This window comes from Pinus tabuliformis, chromosome 4_1, assembly GCF_031772625.1.
Source record: "Pinus tabuliformis cultivar Carrire ecotype Pingquan chromosome 4_1, CPIR1, whole genome shotgun sequence".
In the NCBI taxonomy this organism is placed as follows: domain Eukaryota; kingdom Viridiplantae; phylum Streptophyta; class Pinopsida; order Pinales; family Pinaceae; genus Pinus; species Pinus tabuliformis.
The window spans coordinates 770,300,195-770,308,292 of NC_142303.1; the positions used below are offsets into that span (position 1 = coordinate 770,300,195).

The 8,098-nt window shown below is 33.5% G+C and overlaps 1 pseudogene; it reads right to left on the reverse strand.

Moving 5' to 3' along the window:
- Positions 1 to 5,209: 5,209 nt before the first annotated feature.
- LOC149178420 (ent-kaurene oxidase-like) overlaps positions 5,210 to 8,098 on the reverse strand; it is a 54,583-nt pseudogene continuing 51,694 nt past the window's right edge.

The following is an 8,098-nucleotide window of genomic DNA, read 5'->3' on the forward strand; positions in this document are numbered from 1 at the left end:
AAGAAAAGGATAGTTATCTCAATTGTAAGCCATTTCACTCTTGAATTAGAATTGAGGAGCCTCCAAAGTTCTCTGCATTGTCTCCCTCTAAATCGAATCTCATAAATGACCGAATTGGAGCAAAGGCATGAGATTGGACCTATAAATAACAATAGAATTGTGACCTAAACAAGAGTGAAGCCTATACTGAATTACTAATCCAATCAACATTCCTTTATGTTCAAACAGTCCATCATTGATAGCACTCATAGGACTTATCTCAGGAGAGATCATTCTTGCAAAGAAAGTTAAAAGGGAGCTTCATTAAGGAGAGTCATACATCCCCTTTCCATATCAAATCCCATTAGTGTTTGTGGGATGATTTGTAACTCTTTTCATGAAGAAATAAATAAAATCCTTGCTTCCCTACCTTTTTCTATCATTTCTTTTTTTCTCCATTATTTTTGCATTGTAGCTAATATTCTTTCAACAAAGTTACCAACTTAACAACAATTGTACCAAGTTCACATTTCTTAGAGGTCGCAAAAAGTCATGATTATCATTCTAATTCTAACAACTATTGATACAACATCAACCTTTTGTTTTTTAGAGAATATTTTGGACACTTTAAATTTTATTATCTATTAAGTATGGATATTTTTTTTAATGTTAGTGTTTTTCATGCCAATTTTGAAGATTTTTGATATGGCATTAACTTATTTTGTTTTTAGGGGCTATCTTTGACACTTTAAATTTTATTAGTATTAGGTATGGATATTTTTTTTTATATGTTGGTCATTTTCATGTTTCTTTTGAAAGTGTTGATGTGACATCAACCTTCTCTCTTTTTTACAGGGGCATATTTTTATACTTTAATTTTTCTTATGTCTTAAGCATGCACATATTTTTAAATTCTTTTTCATTTAACCATTTTTCAAGTTGTATTCTTCTTGTTCTTATTTTTCTTCTTAAGATGTTTGTTTTTTAAGGGTATTTCAACTTTGTGTTGTCTTCTTTTCTTTGCAATGTTTTTTGTTATAAAATTTTGAATTTCATTGAAAGATTTAAAAAATAGTGATAAAATTAATATTTTGAAGTTAGTAAGTTGGCTCTACAGCTTCCTCTTCCCTCAGACATGACCTATTCAAAGCTAATGGTTCATGACCAAATCTTGATACTTGCACTCACCCATGTCCATTTTAATTCTAGGTCCTTCATGTTGAGGGTCTAGGCATCATGATAGCCCAGCCCACCCATCTCCATTTTAATTCAACGTCCCTCATGTTGAGGGCCTAGGCATCATGACATCCCAGGGAGGACGGATTCTTGGTGCCTCCAACCCCCCAGTCAATCTTGGCCCATCTATCATCTCTCACCCTATAAAATATGTGGCTCTTCCATCCATTGTGAATCAAAATGTCAACAATTCCAATGGCGTTGAATAACTTCCAGCTAATTCTATGGACACTAGTGGCTAAGAGAATACCACACCTTTTGCACAAAGGAACATGAGCACATGCATAGAGAAATCTGTAGAGATTCTATTAATACATGTGCATCCTTCAAGGTTGAATGAAAACATACAATGCATGCAAGATCATGCCCTAATCTACAAGTTCATAATGATCCAGCCAATGAAAAAAACCCTCCTTCACTAGGTTGTGCAACACTCGAAACCCAAGGCTCTTTATAAAGTCAAACTTGGGTGCAAGGGTTTCCTTACTATGCTATTCTCTCACCAAGAATGCCAGAGAGTACTCATGGATGGAGGCCTATATTTTTTCAACTTCATTGGTTTGTACATCTGTCGTTGGACATATTACTTCATCCTACATAACGAAGATTTCTCCTAGGCTCCAGTCTAGATTCACATGTACTCTTTATCATATGAATACTAGGAACCATAATCACTGCAAGATATAGGAAACAAGTTATGACATTTTTTCTGTCTGTTAAAGAAGACCAGACATCGTTTCTATTTTTTTTATGTTTGGATCTTAATCTACATGAACATTTTAGGCTCCATCCCTAAAGAAATAGCCTTGGAATATGAGGACAAATATTGGTTCCAAACACTTTAATATGAGTGTGTTCATTTTTGGTGCAGAAATTCCATAAGCATGGACACCTCTTTCATGGTTGCACCCTCAAATAACATATTGTATCATTTCATAAAGGAAGTTTTTGGCCTTGAAATTGCATTGAGAAACCAACTCAAGCAACTTTAGATCTAAGATGGAACTTGAACTAGAGGGAGCTCCCTGAAGTGTTATGGGGCTTTAATGTTGTTCATTGTCACTGAAAAACAACCTATGAAGAAAAATGACCAGATCTTGGGTGGTCGTTGATGAGTCACAAATCCCTGCTTAACAAATAAAGCCCTCTATTGCAGAGGGCTTATCAAAATGCCAGTGCTTAGCTGTGGTAGAATAATATAGCTTGAAAGATTTTGATGGAGGAATGGAGTATAAATTAGAGAATTAGATATCTTCTATGAATACCTAATCATCTAATGAGAGAACAAACGTGTAGAATTACCTCTCCAGTAAAACATCAATACATTTAAGCATAGCCTAGAAGTAGCACTCTAGTGAATTCTAGGTGACCAATTAACAAAATTGTTTAATATTTTACTCAGTGTAAAGAATAACTTTTCTACCAATGTCAGGGAGGTTTATACTCAACCCAACCCTTCCCAATTTCCTACACTACCTCAAATATATGCATAAACATACATGTGATTATAGGAAAGGACAAACATGTAAAACAAATCTTGTCATTAACTAGAATCAGGAGCCTTTGATTAAATCTTGAAATAGAAAAGTTTACAAAAATATCAGGGTTTTGACATCGAAATTGGACACTTTCTTATTAAAAATCAACAAATATATAAAAATTACATTTCAAAGCTATAACTAGCTATCTGGAAATAAAATCAAATAGTAAACTAAAATAAAACTAAATCTAGAAATTGATTGCATAGTGTCTCAAATTCTTGAATTTCTTCAGTAAAATTTGTTGGATTTGGAATAATCCTCTTCTCCTAAATATGTGAATATGCCGATATTTATACAAAATATATGCTGAACTGAACCTATTTATTTTCTATAATTTGTCTTTCATCTAATATTTTTGTGCCTTAAAATATAGGGTTTTTCAAGTTGTTCGTGAAGATTTGTCAACTTCCCTTTAATCATAAAACTACTATTTCCATTTTCCGTTAATCCTTTGACATTCATCAACAAAATATTTTGTTCTTTATCAAATACTCAAACCATGAATAGACTGTTGATTGTTGGGTTCTTTTCTTGAAATATGGAATTAAACAAGTTATTGAAACCATTTACTAGAAATCTACCAACTACCCTTGAAGAGACGGTCAATTTTGCCACATCTTCAACCAGTTATCTTTCCATTCTATTTTAGGAGAATAATATCTTTTGTTGTTGACATTTTTATTTTATCTTCATACTATCCTACAACTGTTGTATTTCTTCATGAAACTTCCATCATAGAATTGTGTACAAACATCTTTACACTAGGACTGGGCAATGTGAAAGGAAATACATTGAATTTATCACTAGCATTGACTTTATGTTTTCTTTCCTCTTAGGTATGTTCCCAAACTATAGTAAGTCTCGTATAAAAGCTAGCACAAACATCATAAAAATGACGATTGTTAATATTTTTCCCAGGTGTTCTCATCCTTTAAATCACTGACATGCACCTCTAACTGTATAACCTCTATTATAATTCACAAATTGGTGGTTTCATGCAGACACCAATACAATTTAAGAACAAACACAAGTTTGATTATATTGCTATATCAATAAGTTTTCCATAATATCTAACAGCAAGCACTGCAACTATCATAAATTGAGAATGAATAAATAAATGCATAATTTGTCTTCCCATTTTGACTAGTGAAGTCCAGTGCATGAAAAACTCAACCTGTTCCTTCCTTAAAATATGAAAACTTCCCTTTTCCAAGAGAGTTCATAGCCATTTTTCTTTGAAAGAATTCCATAGAGTGATTTTCTTACCCATGGGCCAAAACATATATACTTGATCCCTTCATCGATTAGAAGCATTTAATATATTCCACATAAACTTGTGCCTTTTGGTGTATCCCTTGAAGGATTTCCAAATGATAGCATATTGAAAAATAAAAATAAAAAAATTCTTAACTTTAAATTCCTTGTATTGCTCTGTGCAATCTTTATATGCAAGACATTATCTATTTTGATAAATTCTAATGCGTATTGGTCCCTTTAAATTTTGAATGTTTCACTGATTTTCAACCTTGCCATCTAACATTTTCATGTTTTGTTTCTTAGAAAACACTCTAACGTTGCTATTGTGTTATTTTCTATTTGTAATTGTGCTACCTTGGCTCATTTTGCAATTAAAGTTATTCCTTTCTTGCATTCTTTATGGATATTTTTGAATAAGGATATTTGAATATTAGGGATAAGTTTGTCAGATTATGTAGGTTGGGCCCTAGTAACTAATAAAACTCTGGCATTCTCATTCTCATAACTAGGAAGTTGAGGATTTTCCTTCAATCTTATGGATCATTTACAAATACCTACAAGTTTAGATGTATAGGGGTTTCTTCCCCCCTTATCTTTCATCATTATTCTCATCTTCACTGTATCATCCCATTTAGCAAATGAATCATTTATATTATACAACAATAGCTAATACCTGATATTATCATAGTCTAACTTGAAAAGAAGTTCTACCACATGTTCTCCTAGATCTATATTGTGATGAATTTCGCATGAACCAAGAAAGGCCCCACACACACTAGTACTAGGTTATATTGGCATCTTTCCAATAGATTATTGTATCTCATTTGGATGCGCAACACACCCTGAAGGTCGCCCATGTAGACATAGTGTTCTACAACATGTGTGATCACATAGTCTAGAGTCATACAGTTATATCATTGCCAACCTTAATTCACTAGGATTGCAGTACTACATCTAAATAAAATAAAAATGAATGTAATGCCATTTGGCTACAAGTATCTATGTTGTATTTGACTAAAAATAACAAGAACATCCTCACCATTCCCATATATTCCATATTCATGTTCACCAGGTGAGGAGGAACACTTACCTGTAGCATTTCATGAAACAGATTGAAGGCCTCATTTTCCATACCATTTTGAACATAAACAAAAATAATTGTAGTCTATGCAACCACACTTCTTATACTCATATTGTCAAAAATTTCTCTTGCAAACTCTGTATAGGAAATCTTGAGAATGACGATTCTTAGAGAGTCAAAACATTGTCCAGTCTACAGTAATGAGAGTCGTGTCGATGGCCTCACTGATTTTCTCTCATATCAACATATCCAACTATATTTTCATCAACTATCATGCTTCCTCAATCAACAATATATCTAGATAATAGTTGGGATCATTTCCAAGAGAAAAAAGTTTCCTTTGGTCTTCAATCAGAGCTATGAGCATGAAATTTCTTCTTATTTCTATTCATTTCATTATCTCTTCCATGTTCTATTAAGGAACCGACATCAGATACAGAAATAAATTACTTCAATCCATTACAAATATTACACGTTTCATAGGGTCAACTACCAATATCTCATAGATTTCCCATCCAAACAATATATTTCCTATCTCTTCAACATATATGGATTCAATGTCTCGACCTATCACTACTTTCAAAGCAAATGTAAATAGTTCATTGTTGAAAATTTGCTTGAGGTTCACACCCTCTGCAGGCACTAATTGAGAATCTATTTTATCCATTATGCTATGAAACATAGTTTCGTGAAGGGAATGGATGTTCTTCTATTTCTAAGTTTTAACTCTAAGAAGTTTTGTAAGTACCCTTTCTTGACCATGCAGTGGTAGTCTCCATAATCACTCATGATGACCATATTCTTCTCTTTGGTTGGGATTCATACAGAATTTGATAATTTATTTCTTGGGATGATGAATAATTTGGTGACCATTAATTTTTTCACAACCTGCAATGAATTAACAGCGACCCTAGGTGTGGCTTGAGTATGAATGGAATAAGCAAGTCTATATTTCCTTGCCCATTCCATGAATTTCTGGTGGTGTTTTTTTCACTCAGCTATAGTAAGTTTCCAATGATGGACCAGCCTGACAAAACTTGTTACAGATCTACGAAATGTCCACATGCTTGGATGACACTCACGATGGTGATGAAATCCATTATTTTACCAACAAGCTACATAAAATAGTACCAATGCCTAATCCCCATGTTGAGTCTATAATTTTTCATTCAAACCAAGACTGTGGAAACAACCCCAAACGTTGATTATATACCATCCTTTCAAAACATGGACTACACAACATCATTCCTTTATATATTCACTTAGAGTAACACTGATGGTTTAGGATCCCATCCTTACCTAGATTTTTCCAAACTCATAGACTTGGAATTTGTTAGTATAGCATATTATTATGATAGGACAAGTAGAATTAACCTGCAACAATTCCTAGACAATTACGAACCCTATAAATGTTTTTCAAGCTCTAAGAGTCCCATGAGTGACTACGTGCCAAGAAAAAAATTTGAAAATAACATGATTTGGCTTCATGCGTGCCACCTACATTTAGCTAAAAAGAGTGATGGCATTTGTAGTAAGGTAACAAAAACCTAGCAAACATGTTGTCACTGTATAGTGGTTTTCAAAAGTCGAATGCGAAGGGGATCTTACAAGTAAGCAGTTTTTAGGAGGTAACCCCCGTAATTTTTCACAAGGAACCACATATGAAAAGGTGGTGTTAGCACTCCATAGTTTTCCTAGACTGAGGAGGAAAATTGCAGAGGAAACCGCAAACCACTTTAGGCTAAAATATAGCCCTTCTATCTTGGAGAGGGCTATCTCACTTGGTTTAATTCAACAAAAAGGATATTAGGCTAGGTAATCAGCTCTAAAAGTTTTATTTTAGAGGTTTGTTGATGTGAAAAGAGGCAGAATCGTTGGGTATGGAATCATGTAAAATAAAATTTGTCTAGTGATATGAGGGAAAAGAGAGGATTTTTTCTACAGGGGCAAGATAGGCAACTTCGATGGTAGATTTAGATTAAATTGTTGTAGGAGGTGAGTGTAGAAATAGCGAAAGAAAAACACAATACAGAATCAATCACAAATGGATTCTAAAGTGTTGATTTAAGCAGAGAACATTGAAAATTTGGGAAAACTAAAACAAAGCATCATTAGGATGAATTTTGTATCAAACATCTAGTTTTTTCCAAGTAAGGAGATGCACATTAAAGGAATGGAAATACATAAGAAGACTTACAAATCAAAGGAGTGTACAACCATGACAAATATGACTCATGAATCCCTGCAAATCACCTTCCATTTCATTCATTCGCTAGCAAAATTTGATAAAATATACAGTGCACAAAGAATTTCTTCTCTAATCTGACCAACATCCCTACCTTTCTACATTCAAAATCCTCTACTATATACAAAGTATTGTTTCTATATCAAAGGAGCTCAAAACCCACCTATTCCCTAATAGATGGAATTGATTTCTTAAAGGCAGGAAAGAAAAACCAATATTCTGGAAATTAGGAAAGTATCTTTGACTATTAGCTATAATATTTCCTACATACCTAATACATTGAACTTGTACAAAATATCATGAGTGAAGTGTTTATATACTAAAAAATAAATAATTACATGATAAAATCCTTCTTTTTCCAATGTTGGGGTCAAAAATATTTTGTCCAAAAAGCTGATTGTATCTGTGTGCAACACCTGTGCACATCAAAAGAGCGTTCTTTCTCTGACTGCATAAATGGATGCACATTTGTTGAAAATTGTTGGTGGATAACCTGTTGATTGTGATGAAGGTGTCCATGACCTGTAAATACCAATTTTTTTTTCTAAAAATGCCCATTTTCGAGAAACCCTATTCCTGCTGCTCATCTTGTATGCAGCACCTTTGGGTAGTAATTGTCCACTCGTCTTTTCACCTGATTTCTCTTCTTCGACTCCCTCAACCAGAAAATATAGCTTTCTCCTATGCTTTTGTTGAGTTATTTGTTGGGCCTGTTGAAGATCCTCCTTCACATCTTTATATTTCTTCTTCATCTTCATG